The sequence below is a fragment of the Gopherus flavomarginatus genome, chromosome 3 (assembly GCF_025201925.1).
Source record: "Gopherus flavomarginatus isolate rGopFla2 chromosome 3, rGopFla2.mat.asm, whole genome shotgun sequence".
Lineage (NCBI taxonomy): Eukaryota > Metazoa > Chordata > Testudines > Testudinidae > Gopherus > Gopherus flavomarginatus.
This window is the reverse complement of record NC_066619.1, coordinates 21,782,032-21,796,581: the sequence shown is the minus strand read 5'-3', so window position 1 is coordinate 21,796,581 and position 14,550 is coordinate 21,782,032. Positions and strand designations below refer to the sequence as shown.

The 14,550-nt window shown below is 43.4% G+C and overlaps 1 protein-coding gene across 3 annotated transcripts in view; it reads left to right on the top strand.

Moving 5' to 3' along the window:
- The window catches only part of ATP8B1 (ATPase phospholipid transporting 8B1), a 128,503-nt gene that overhangs the window by 16,999 nt on the left and 96,954 nt on the right, over nucleotides 1-14,550 (top strand). The window contains exon 1 of one of the 3 annotated variants that reach the window (XM_050944661.1): nucleotides 10,815-10,908. The exons of 1 other annotated variant lie outside the window; for it this stretch is intronic. The gene's annotated coding sequence lies outside the window, so the exon portion shown is untranslated. Of the gene's footprint in view, nucleotides 1-10,814; nucleotides 10,909-13,590; nucleotides 13,626-14,550 lie in introns of those variants that run through there. One more of the 3 variants, XM_050944662.1, reaches the window with a different exon arrangement.

Sequence of the window (14,550 nt, the reverse complement as noted above, 5' to 3'; positions counted from 1 at the left end):
CCCCCGCCCCCACATACCACTCTTTGTCCCAATTTTTCACACTTGCTATCTGCTCACTCTAGAGGAGTTGGCCTTAGCCTGCAGCAGCAGAACATTTGGTTCCAGAGACCTACAGAAGCAAGTGGCTATTGCTCTGTGGAAGATGGCAACACTGGTGCTACTAGTCACTCGCAAACCACTTGGGTATGGGGAAGTCTACTGTCGGAGTCATAGTGGTGCAGGTTTGCAAAGCTATTGATACTCTCATCTATGCATGGTTGGCTACCATCACCAAAGTTCTGGATATTGCAGTTGGGTTGTAGAGAAGGGTTTCTTAACTGCATGGTGATACACATATTCCCATACTTTGCCCCTCAGAAGAAGCAATTGAGGACGTCAGTTGGAAAGGGTGCTATTCACTTCTTCAAGGCCTGGTGGACCACAAAGGCAGGTTTCTGAGCACTAATGTTGGACGCACAGGAAAGGTTCATGATGCCAGGGTACTGAAGAGATTTGGATTGTACATGAAGGAGAGGAAGGGACTTTATTCCCCAGAAATGACATGGTTCTATACAGTGTCTCCATGCCCATGGGTATTCTGGGGGACCCTGCATATCTGCTGCTACCCTGGCTAATGAAACACCGACATGGAAGATCCAGCAAAACGAGCTCAGCTACCAACTAAGCAGCTGCAGAATGGCAGTGGAGTGTCCCTTTTGATGGGTGAAGGCTTACTGGCGATATCTAGGCAGCTGGTTGGATGCCTTTGTGGCCAGCGCCATCCACATTATTGTGGTGTGCTGTGCACTTCGTAACATTTGTGAGACAAAAGGTGAGTACTATAGAACAGAGTGGGCACAGGACTGAACTGACTTGCAAAGTGGTTACAGATGGCCTGATCCAGTGACTATTCATACTGGTGCTGGATCACAGTGGGCCAGATGCAGTTTGTGCCTGTGTCTTGGAACAATGAGTGGGCAGGGGTTGACATCAGCCTGGTCCCAAAGAAAGCATGCGGCTGCTGTAAAAATGGAAGAGGGAACTTTCTCCACTCACTTATGCTTCAGTGTATCATTTTGTCCATCCTGTCCCAGTCATTAGTTGGTCATTTAGGTAATGACTTATACACAGTATAACACCTTTTGGTTTGTTGTTGTTCTAAAAAGGGTATCTGCCTAGTTAAATTGCACGTATTATTCTTTCATTTTATGTTAATGTTCACAGGTCTTTAGGGAGATTACTCGGTGCCTGAAGGATGCTTGAGAACAGTTAATGAAGGGCTAGGGAGTGGCTTTTACAACAGTTTTCTGGGGACTGTGATTGTATGCAGGCATAACGGCACTTAATGTCTATTAACTGTGAGCAACCCCCCTAGTTCAAAGCAGTCATGGTGTTTTGGGGTCGGAGGAGGGGCCATATTAGTGCTGTTCAGTATGTGAGGGCACGATTACTTCACTGAGTCCTTCCTTTCTGTCAGTCTCCCCCGAGCCACAATCAATAGGGTTACCTGTTGTTTCTGTGCACATTGCACTTTCAGCGCGTCTCCTCTTATAGTCACAGATACCTGGGTGGATGGGGGTGGTGGTAGTGGTTTGTGGGCATGGTTCTGGGCGGTACAAAGAGGACCTTGCAGTTCTTTGGTTCTAGACAGTTGTGGAACCCAGGGCACCAATTGGTGGAATCAACACCTAAAAGGGGGACAAAAACATACCCTTTCACCACCGCCCAAATAAAAGGTCCTCCCAAGTAAAGGCAACAAACATTAACTTAAACTAGTGCATGTAGTGTAACTCTGAACATATTTTTTTAAAAAGGAACTGAGAATTAAAACAGAATGGATCAGACTACTCAAATAACATTAACACTTGACTGCCTGTGACCCTGATCGATCTCTCTCTGTGTCTCTCCCTGGACCCTGGGGGAAAGGCTGCAGAAAATGTTTGGGGTGTTTCCTGAATGAGGTTTAGAGGCCAGACACATACTGGCCTTCAGGCACAGTCTCTTGGGCTCATTGTTCCACTCCTGCAGTCACAGGGCTCCCTCGGGAGGAGTTTTGGGTATCAGTGCAGGGCATTATGCCTGGAGTCCTGTAGCCTCCCCGCCTATCTTAGGGGGCAGGTCCTCTATCTGATCAGCATAGTGAACTGCAAATACAAGAGGAGGATTTGTCAGCTCTTGAATACTGAGTGGCCGGCATGACTCAAATCCATTCCATCACCACCGCTCAGGGACAGCGACAGGGCATGGTCCTGGTATCTTTGGGAAAGCTCCCATTCCCTGAACCATGCATCCTGCTCCAAGAACTGGACCATTAATCCCTCTTGCCCTTGGGGGAAAAAACATTCCTCCTGCTCCATAGCCTGTTGCTCCTGCTCAATAGCCAGTTCCTCCAATTCCCTCAGAGTCAAACTGCTCTTAGCTCCTCCTGTTGATCCCAATGTACAGATCCTCTAGTGTTGTCCTCTCTCTGCCCCTACTGTTCCTGGGATACTGCTCCTGATTAGCTGCAGGTCCTGCCAATTCAATAACAAGAGGCGCATTATGTTCTTTCTCTCCTTGGAAAGCACGTGAGAAATCCTCTACCTCCATCCAGATAACATAACTGCTGCTGAAGGACACACTATTGATACTTTTCAGCATTTCAGGAATGCGATTGTTTCATTATACTTTTTTCTTTAGATGACTTTTGCAGCCCCCAAGAAAGAAATACCTACTGAAAATGGTAGCTAGTGTGGACTAATGGTTTTAAAAATCTAATGTTTTAGAGCCTGGGCTGCATTTATTTCAGTGGCAATATTAAGGATATGATGGGCTGGACCCCCTGGGATGTCTCCTGGTGCACTGGGATGCCACTAAGTCAGACTATTCTGCCAGCCTGGGCCCCCTTTTACCTCGTATTGCTGGGCTAGGCTCCCCAGCCTTTTCCAGCTGAGCAAGCAGGCAGGGCCACACTCAGCTGCACAGAGAGATAGAGATCCATTCTGAGAAGATTCAGCTTAAGGGGCTTGCCACGGCACCCAGATGTCCACCCTTCCTTGGAGTACAAACCCAAAATTATGTGAAATTTGCCTCTTCCCTCAATGTGGAGGAGGATGTACACAACTTATCGCCTCCTGCCCCTAGTTAGAAATTATATAAACTGGGTAATATTATAAACCAGATATAAACTGATTAACTATAACAGGTGTATTTTAAGTAGTTAAGGGGGTAGCAGACAGAACAAGACAGATTACTAAGAAAACAAAACGGAGCATGCCAACTAAGCTTAATGCTCTAAAGAAACTGGTTAAATGTAAGTTCTCACCCTAAATGTGGTTCTAATAATCTTCACAGGCCAGACACCCTTCCAGCCTGGGTCCAGTTCTTTCCCCCAGTTTAGTCTTAGTTGTTTCCAGCAGTCATCTTAGGTGAGGTAGCAGGGGAGAACTGACTACCTGGATTACCTCGCTCCCCATCCTTAAGTAGGATTTGCATAAGGCAAGAGTCCTTCGTTTCCTCCCCATCCAAGCTTTTCATGGAGAAGTACAGAACTCAAGATGGGTTCCAGTATCGGGTGATGTGGTCACATGCCTCTGAGGGGGCCCCTGTAGCCATTCTTCAGAGGCTCACCCACACTTTCACAGGAAGACTAAGTTCTTTTATAATCGGTTGTCTCTTGCTGGTGGGCCATCAGCACTGTTGGGCTTTTTCATTGTTGTACCTTAAGTGTTAGCAGTGGGCATCACCCAACATAACATAGTTGCCTGGAGGCCATGTCCTCACCTTCTCTGGGCATTTCTGGCCCCAGCTCTCTTGCTGGGCCACTAAAAGGTTCAGTTCCCCTTCTGGGGCCTCAAAGTCCAGGCTGCTTCCCCCAGTGCCTAATCGAGCATGGCGGGGGAGGGGGGGAGAGAGACCCAGGCCCACCCACTACTCCAGGTCCCAGCCCAGGAACCCTGTAGATAGCAGTTGTCCACCATGTCCCTTTATCTAAGGGTATGTCTACACTACCCGCCAGATCAGTGGGTAGTGATGGATATATTGAAGATTGATTTTATTGCGTCTAGTGTAGACGCGATAAAATCAATCCCCAGTTGCTCTGCCATCGACTCCAGAACTCCACCGCAGCGAGAGGTGGAAGCGGAGTTGATGGGGGATTGGCAGCGGTCGACTCACCGCTATCCTTACGACCAGGTAAGTCGACCTAAGGTACGCTGACTTCAGCTATGCTATTCGCATAGCCGAAGTTGCGTATCTTAGGTTGATTTCCCCTCCTCCTCCTCCCCCCCCCCAGTGTAGACCTAGCCTAATTCTCCGGGCCACTTCCCCATGGCACTGCACCATCTTCACCCTTACCTAAGGGCCTTGTTCTGATGGAGTCCCAACAACCAACCTATAGCTCCTTCTAAGTCTCTCTGTCTTTTACCAGCGCTGTCCTGTCTGAGGTCCTGCAGCTCCCTCAGCCAGCCACACACCATCCATGGTCATACAGCTGCAGCAAGGAACTGAACTCACTCTGCCCTGCAGCTCTTCTTATGCTTGCCTGCTGGGCCCTGATTGTCTGCTTCCTGTAGTTCCTTTCTGATTGTCTTTGTCCCACACAACCACTGTAGGCAGCTTGGAGGACCCTCTTCACTGCCCTTTTCTGGGGCTGGGTGTGGCAGGGCCACAAGGTTTCCAACGAAGGCCTCAGAGAGTCTGGTACACCCTGTCACAAGGACAGTCAACTCTGACCACACATTTATCAAGACCTGGGTGTGCTCAGCTTATCAGGCAACTGCTCTTAGAGCAGGTTCCATATCCAGGTGTGCTACACTCTTTCCACCACTACAGAAGAAGTGGTCAGCAAGTGAGAACGGGGGCGGGGAGACAGGGACCGTCATTGATTTGGGTAAGGATCAGGCAGGAAAGAGTTCAGTGCACTCTGGGAATGGGGCTGGAGGACCGCTGAATTTGGGATCTAGAACGTGTCCCTTTCCTCATCCACACTACACACTGGCAAGTGTGGGGCCAGGCCACAGCCTGGGCGTGTTCATACCCACACCTTTCAGGCATGCTAGCATTCTTGTCTTGTGCATGCAGGAGCGGCGCCAGGGTTTTTGGCACCCTAGGCGTAGGGCCGGCTCTAGCCATTTCACCACCCCAAGCACGGCGGCATGATGCAGGGGGCGCTCTGCCGCTCGCCGGTCCCATGGCTCCGGTGGACCTCCCACAGGCGTTCCTGTGGAGGGTCCGCTGGTCCCGCTGCTCCGGTGGACCTGCCGCAGGTGTGCCTGCGGATGCTCCACCGGAGCCCGGGACCAGCACGCCTGCGGGAGGTCCACCGGAGCAGCCTGCCGCCCTCCCAAATCCTGGTGCCCTAGGCAACCGCCTAGGTCGCCTAAATGGAAGCAACGGTCCTGTGTGCATGCCTTGAAACCTGTTGTTTTGGGATTCATATGTGAATGATAGGGGGATTCTGGCACAACTATGTGTTGCCTGGATCCAAACACCAGCATAGACCTAGCATGAGATGGACCAAGTAAAGCCTGGGATGGAATTTTGAAGCAACTGAAATAGAGAACACACCAAAGTCCCATGTAGGCAAAAGGATGGGATGTTCCCTGGGCATTCAAATGTAAGCTTGGTTTTGAAGCACTCTTTTATTTGGATGTCTTGTTTGCATTACTAGTTTATTTAAGTGAGACTAATTATTTTGTAAGTAATAGTCATATAAACTGATGTGGGTTTTTTTGTCTTCTCTCTAGAGAAGCCCAAATGACACAGCTCACACATTGATCCAAAGCTCAGTGGTGTTACAACTGTGTTTTTATTTTTGCCCCAATGCTGGTTATTCTTTTTTAACCCAATTAAAAAGTTCATTCTTAGTTTGAATCTGTTACTACACGTGTGTAAAAATGCATCTGACCTATCTGAACTCTTTTATATTTTGGAAGCATATCTAGTTATATTTGGCTGCTTCCATGCAGAATCTTCTATTACAGGGAATAAACTGATTAATAAATCTTTAATGAAGGATAATATTCCATTAGGCTATCTGACCGGGACCACTGACAGTGTGAAGTGAAAACAGGAAAACAATCTCCTATCATGAAAGTGCTTTAAGTTGGACTCTTCCTTTGTAAGGAATAGATGTCTAGCAGGAACTGTAGAAGCACTAAATATGTTACCTGTCTGATAATTATCAGGCTGTGAAATGTAGTGCTACGCAGTGTCCCAAGGTGACAACTCTCTTAGAGATTCTGCATTGCTCGCGTATGGTGATTATCTGATTTGCTATTTGCAACGGTCAGTGGAAAGTTAGCTGGCACTCCTTTTGTGACTTTACAAACTAATAAATAGTTTGCTCCCTCCCTGGTCATTGATTAGACTTCATTTGAAGATGCATAGAATCATAGGACTGGAAGGGACCTTGAGAAGTCATTTAGTCCAATCCCCTGCACTCATGGCAGGACTAAGTGTGTGGTGTTAAATCAGTGTTCTCAGATGCATCTCATGACTGCCTTTACTTATAGGGTAAAATCCCTGATATAACTAACTATAATGGATACATTAATCCCATAGTTTTCATTTTTTTTCTCCAAATGCCATCAGAAATACATACTGGATAGACACACAGTCTCCATTTGAAATGCTGCCACCAAAAAAATCTTCCTTACTTGTCAGTGGGACCATGTCACCCCCTCTTTGAATCACTTATCCAGTTATCCCCTTTTCTGCCACATTAATTCAAGTTTCTCATCCTTCAGAGCCCCCTGGTTGTCCCACTCACTTTTCCAAAATTGCCAGCCTTCACACAGTGTCCATTTCTCCCACAAACATCTCTACCTTCTTCCATACTGCACCCTAGCACTGAAGTGCTCTTCCTAAGTTGGATAACCGACAGTGAAAATTTACATTGGCATAGCTGCATCTCTCAGGGGTGTGAAAAATCGACAACCCTGAGCCACATAGTGAAACCAACCTGACCCCTAGTGTAGACAGTACTAGATCAAGGAAAGAATTCTTCCATCTACCTAGCTACTGCCTCTTGGGGAGGTGGATTAACTATAGTGACAGGAGAATCCCTCCTGTTGTTGTGTCTACACATTACAGCAGCACAGCTATAGCGTATACCCTCTGCCATAAACACCACCTAAATACTTTGTACTAACAAGACATGATCTAGCAACATTTGCCCTATGCACTTTCTTCCTTGCTCAATCTGTCTGTGTGTTTAATCTGTATGAGCTTTCAGGACAGGAACTGTGCTGTCTTCTGTTTTGGAAAGCATCTAGTACATTGTGGATGTAACCAAAATATGTAAGAGTCTTGATAAGAACTGGGCATGGTTTTCTTTCTCCAGTCATGCATGGATGATATTTGTAGAATATTAGGTAATGGAAGACTTATTATTTTCAGAAACTGGCAAGTCCCTGAAACTCAATGGGATTTTGTAACAGTGAATGGCCTCCATGACAAACCAAAATTGTACTAGGATTCCAGATCTCTGCTCCATGCAAATTATTTTGAATAGAAATGATATGTTAAGTTCCTTTTGACAAAAGAATATTAATATTATGTGTGTGATAAATCCCAGTAGAACATACATTTCTAGCTAAGACTACTCAGTTTGTAACTGAGAACCTTCTTTGGTGAATGACTGTAAAATATTTAAAACATTTGCCCAGTCGCACATTTAGTTCATTTGTCAGAGCCAGGCTTACAAAATAGTCACCACAGATTATATGGATTGCTGTATTTGTGTTTACTGAGAAGATGTGGTTGAAATCAGTTTTGTGTTTCAACTAAACTCTGGAATATGAGGTGTTCTTGTAACTATTTCCTTTTCTTGTTGCTAGTTTACAGTATTCAGGTTTCCACCAGTTCTGGGTATAGCTATAGCTGCTGGAGATGTAGAACTTGGAACAAGAACTAGATAAGTTCATGAAGAATAGGTCCATCAATGGCTATTAGCCAGGATGGGTAGGGATGGTGTCCCTAGCCCCTGTTTGCCAGAAGCTGGGAGTGGGCGACGGGATGGATCACTTGATGATTACTTGTTCTGTTCATTCCCTCTGGGGCACCTGGCATTGACCACTGTTGAAAAACAGGATACTAGGCTAGATGGACCTTTGGTCTGACCCACTATTGCCATACTTATGTTCTTAATTGTGCTGAAGAGGCATGTTGCAACTAATTGGTACTGAATAAGTAGGAGTTTTGTACTTAAAAAAAAAGTGTTGTCTAGTGGCAGGAGCCATTGGTTCTTGGGTTCTGTTCTTGGCACTATCCTTGAGCGAGAGGCAAGATTAAGTAATCTCGTTTATATAAAATGTGTATCATACTTAACGTGCCTCAAATGGGTAAGGCTTAACTGTAAAGTGCTTTGAAATCCTTGAATTTTACTCTTATGTACATAAGTATAGCTGCTTTTGCTGTATTGAACTAGTAAAAGCATGCCCTGAATACAGAAGTATCACTGGATTTGGATCAAATCTTTACCATTCATCACTTTAACATGACTGTGACTCAGAATCAGGATGCCTGATTGCAGTTTTAAACACACAACCTTTATTTCTGTAACAGTCGTACACTGCTTTTTCTACCACTTCCTTCTCCAACTTTTCTCAGAGTATTCTGATCTTCAAAGATTAAAACTGTGTGAACAGAGAGTTTAACACAGCTTAGTCTGACCCTCGTCTCAATTGTTCCTGTTTCAAGTGACTTCCCATATGATGACGTAACCTCATTTGTCGTACTTTTAAATATTTTATGCTTGCCTTGAGTTCCTTAACATAAGACATGGACAAAATATAATTGTTCAGAATGAAATATAAGATTTAACAAATTCAGCATATATGATAAAGGCCCCAAGAAATAATCTAGAAAGTCTGCTCTCCCCTTGAAACTTGTCAATGATTTTCTGGATATAAAGTGTAAGATAGAACTGTATGCAGTGGCCCTTACTCTGTTGGATAAAGTTTTGTCCATTATTCATGGTTTTCTCCATCCTAACGTATGAACTAGGCAAATATTTACTTGAATCACTGAGGTGTCCCAAGAAGCCAAATATATTTTCTAATATCCTTGAAATGTTGAAGGAACTAATTCTTTGTGTGTCACTGTTCTGTGGGTTAGTCCACCATTGCAATTCAGGAGAGATTTGAGTCCTTTGTCAGACTTTGCCACTGGCTTGCACTCTGACATTAAGCAAGGTCAGGCCAGGGCCACAGGTCAAATCACTTGCTATTAAGGTGTATCAAAGTAATTGTTGAATGTAGAGGAGTGTTTGGTGTTTGAACTTCATGAAAATTAATGAGTCGTTACTTGCATTGTTTTCACTTGTCTGTTACATTATAACAGCAAACATTTACATTGTGTGTACACTATAACTAAATTACTCATCAAAGAAATCTTGTGAAATGCTAATGAAGGACTTAAGGATTTCAACAGAAAATGCTCATTTCAAAGCAAGTGGTCATTGTGTGTGATGATTGAGGTCATGGACTCCAAGTGCGTTCCTCGCTATCTGTTATCAAAGAAAAAGCCCATGTGGGTACAGGCATTCTCAGCTAGCTTTCTGTATAAAGGAGCTATAAATATGGATTCAAGAAATAACTGTTTGGACTCTTACCGGGAAGCGTGCCAGATGCGAAGTGGAGATCCCCAGAGATGTACTCACCTGTTAATATATTTTGACTGCTTTAACCTCTCAATAACTCTCATTTCTTTTTCTTATCTAAAAAACCTGTAGTTAGTTTACTATAGAATTGGCTGCCAGCATTGTCTTTGATATAAGGTCTGGAGTATCAATTGATCTGTGGTAAGTGGCTAGTGCTTTGGTACTGGTATCAACCTGATGTGGTGCGATTTTTTTGGGCTTATCTCACCATTATTACTAAATCCAGTTTGGGTGGCAAGATAGGCTGGAGAGCCTAGGGGGCTGTCTGTGACTCCGTGGTAAGACTGGTATACTGATCCAGGAGTTCACATTTGTTACTGGCTTGGTGAAATCTAATTATAAACTATATCATCATTTTGGGGTGTCTGTCCTGTTTTCTGACAGTATGAGCTGAGATTGGCACTCACAGTTGTGAGCCACTACAGACAGTGTGACACTTAAGTCCTTTGCCAGACTTTGCCACTAACTTGCATTTTGACATTAAGCAAGTTATTTAAGCCCTCACTACCTCCATTTCTCCACTTGGAAAATGGCCATGATAATGATCACTCTGATAAAGCATGTGAGATCTTTGAAGAGAAACAACTAAAATACTCCAATTCTTTTGAAACTAGACACATCTGATCAATTAACTTGTTCAAAGCTTCACTTCATTCAGAAATATCAACTTTTGGTGGAATTACACAGAGTAGCAGAAGTAACTCTTTGAACCCTGCTAGCTATGGCATTTTAAAAGTTGATATGATGGATATGGGAATATTTTTGGGTGACCTTACTGCATTAAATTTATGCATCATTGTGGGACAGGGACTGTATATAATTTCATGGCGGAGGGTGACCACAGCTCCTCCAGAAACTATGAACAGTCAGTGCGGGGGTGATTAGGCAAATTTACTCAGGTTGTAACAGCTCCCAGAGAGAACAGAATTAAAATTTTATGAAAGTTAATGTTTAAAATTAAATATACACAATTAAAGAGGGAAGGTTCTGTACATCTGGAGTCAGGCTTGAGTTATGAGGAATTACAGGAATCAGTTACAAGAATGAAGAGATACATACATATCACATGCATGTATGTACGTTCTCTTATTGTTTTCTTTGTAATTCTTGTTACCACGCAACTCTTTATAAGGTAACTGACCTGTTTAGGCACTCTAGCTTTCTGGGAATTTCACCGTGTAGGCAGGGAACTGTGCTGCATGGAGAAAGCCCTGGTCTGGAGGGAGAGACACGTGGATCTCTACCCAAGAGGAGGTGATGGCTGAGGAGCTGGGAGCCTAGAATGGGTAATCTTCAGGGACCATGGAGGGGGAATACAAGTGCAGTTGCCCTGTACTATGATAGTAGATGCTTGGAATATTAAAATGGAATTTAAAAGAAAATTGAATTAAAGTATTTTAAATAGTGGATTACTGCATGGGATTGGGAGCTGGAGTGTTCTGAGAAATCCCTTGCTATTTTCATTTACCAAAGGGCTCCTATGCCAGTAACTTCAGAGATATCGTGAGGTAGGACTGGGCAAGTATCCCTCTGTATCCACTTAACTACTCTTTTATAGTAAATTTTGACTTGCTTTGTTTTTTCATTATGTACTTTTATGATTGCTGTGATATTCAATGTCACTGAATTTATTCGTCCTAATTTTTAAAGGGTGCTGCCATCTGAAATATTTCTTATAACTCTTTCCCACAAAAAAAAAAATCTAAATTATCACTGAGAAGCATGAAACTGAAATCTATTTGTACTTGTAGACTTTTACTACCATACAATTTTTGGTCTAGATTGCTGGTCTTTTTCTTTAGAATGCTGACCACTTGGAATTTTTTGGTTTTGTTTGTGCTGGGAGTTTATTCCCCAAATGACAAACTTTGCCAACATGAGCAGGAAATACTCAAAAACTCTGGACTTACCACCACTTACAATGACTGCTTTTTATGTCAAAAGATGTATAGGAATCCAGGATGTATTTACTCGTCCACGCCCTTTATGACTGACTACTTCATAATGCATGGCGTCAGTGTCATAGGACTGTTAAAGTACATAGCTACTTTTACAGACAGTGTGCATTGTCAAAGATATGTTTCAGTTGTGCAGAGTTTTGGGCCAATTGCCATCGTATAAAACCCTAAATAAATATCCTGAATTGTAAGCCTATGTGCACAATACAAACTAGCTTTTCAAATCCACATCACCTATATCCTTATAGCTGCCTTTATCTTCTGCTCTATCGTTTTATAGAGTAGAAGGTAGAAAATCAAATATCTTATAACTGACATTGCTCCTATTGCAAATAAATTAACCAGATTGACTTTGAGCAAAGTAGTACACAAACATAATTCATGTAAAATGGCATAAAGGGTAAGGATTACAGATATTGTTTGACCAACATAAAAGACAAAATACCAATTGTGATGTGGTTGTATATCCTCCAGCCTTAACTAGCAGTGTCTCCTTCCATTCCTAGAAAATGTGGGGGGGGGAGGGGGAAGGGGAGCTGATCTTGGAACTGTGGGGAATCCCATCAGCACCACTTTCGCTATAGTTCCACTGGATAGAAGTTCAATTTGTGCCTCTCTCAAATAATTCTATTGATTTAGAGGTATTTCCAGCAGCAACAAGTAGAGGTTTTCTTTTACATTTTCCTTTTCACTACTTAAATCTGAGATAGAAGCTTTCTTTAAAATCCTTGTTGGGATCTGCTTTCTGGAGCATAAAATTGCCTTGACATGGGGATACAATTTGGGAATTTGACTCTTAACCTTGCGCTTGTTTCTTTGGTCCACAATGCCACTTCTCTGCAAGAATACTTAGTCTAGCTATGAAAAACTTTTTTTCAAGATAGCACGAGCGTGTTGTGCTTGGGATGGCAAGGAGGTGCTTTAGTTTTTTGTGTGTGCCAATAGATCACTGAACCCTATGGAATGCAAAAGCCCAACATCTGTTTAAAAAAAAAAAAATTCTCTGAGTTCTTCACAGAAGAAAACTACTTGGAAGGAAAATCAAAAGCCGTGACTCCATGTGTGTGGCCCTTGTTCATGTACCTCAGTCAACTCTGAATGGTTGCAAGGCAGCATTTGACCTCAGATTTAGTACTGACTGTCCATTCTTTTTTCTCACCAATAGCCTGGTCTTGCAAGGTACAGAGTGACTTCTTGACTTCCCCCTGCTCAATAAAATAAATTGGAGTTCAGAGCATCTTGCAGGAGCAGGATCTGTACTCACAACAGATGTCACTGCAAATTGAGGGTGCTCAGCACCTCACAGAAGGTATTTGGGTTGGGCCCTTGCAGAAGTAGACTAGTAATATAATTAAAGCAACATATTCACTGTAACAAAAGGTGAGGTGCTTAAATTGTTAGCTGTCTCAGTGTAAAATCCTAGTGGAGATAAGGTACAGTTCTACTTCGATGTAGCTAGTGAAGTTATACCTCTAGCATGGGGTTCACCATAGAAGTGAAAACCTCCTGTACCTAGTCTCTACTAGGATTTTATACCAAGAAGCTAGCTTCATGTAAACACTACAGTTTTTGTTGCAATGAAGACATAGCCTTTGTCTGGGTACAGTATATTATCTGTAACACTACCATTTTAATCACCTGTTTTTCCCCCAAGACACTATAGGTTAATAGTACAATATAGGGCAACAGAGCTGCCATGTTGACTGGGTCTGTGTGTGGCACATTCACAGCCATTCCCTAAAGTAGAAAGACTCTGGACTCGAGAAGTGACTTTCATCTTGCCCCAGCAGGAAGCATACACCATACAGGGTTTTTTGGAGTCAGCAGCAGGAGGGCAGCTGCCTTTGTACTCTCTTAAGCCACATCTACACTACCTGCCGGATCGGCAGGTAGTAATCGCTCTATTGAGGATCGATTTATCGTGTCTCGTCTAAACGCGATAAATTGATCCCTGAATCGACGCCCGTACTCTACCTCGGCAGGAGGAGTAAGCGGAGTCGACGAGGGAGCCACGGTGATCGACTTGCTGCCGTGAGGACGGACAGGTAAGTCAAACTAAGATACTTCGCGTAGCTGAAGTTGCATATCTTAGATCAATTCCTCCCTTCTCCCCGCCCCCCCCCGCCCGTGTAGACCAGCCCTTATAGTAATAAATATTGTTGTTACTGAGTTCATGCCCGTGTCATCATTCTGGGGAACTCTGCCTGTCTGTGCTAACCCACCAGGAAGAGAGACCACAAGGTCATGCAACAGTACTCAGTAGCTGTGTGTTGTGGACCTAATAGTCAGTTTTTAGATTAGCACTTAATACTGCAGATTGATTTATAGATAGTGATTTTCTCTGTCTTGCAGGAAAGAATCATAAGCATACTTTTTCATACTAAATTAAAAATTCCTTTTCTATTTTATTTTTGATCAAATATTCCTACAAGTGTACTTAAAATCTGGCCCTGTGGATGAAAATCTGACTTTAAAAACAATTGGGGTTGTGGTGGAGTTGTAGTTCAGTCTTTTAAATGTGGGTCTAACTGTGCTACTAGAGTACTTATGTTAGCTATGATCATGAATAGACTATTAGAATAGCTAAATAAATAAAGCAGCTGGATAGACATATGTTGAACAGCCTCTGGGCTTGTCTAAACTATAAAATTAGGTTGCCTTAAGTTAGCTCAACCTACAGCCACTACAGTAATTAAATTGGCTGTTGATGTACATACACTGCCCCCCTTCTGCATGTGCTTGCACCAACTAAAGTGGGGCATTGAGGGTGTCATAAACAGATAGTTATGGGTTAATGTCTCTTTTACCTGTAAAGGGTTAACAAACAGGGAACCAAACACATGACCAGGGAACCAATCAGGAGACAAGATACTTTCAAATCTCGGTGGAGGGAAGCCTTTGTTTGTGTTTTTTAGGTTTTGCTTTGTTCTCTCTGGGCTCTGAGAGTGACCACACGTACCTACAGGCTCT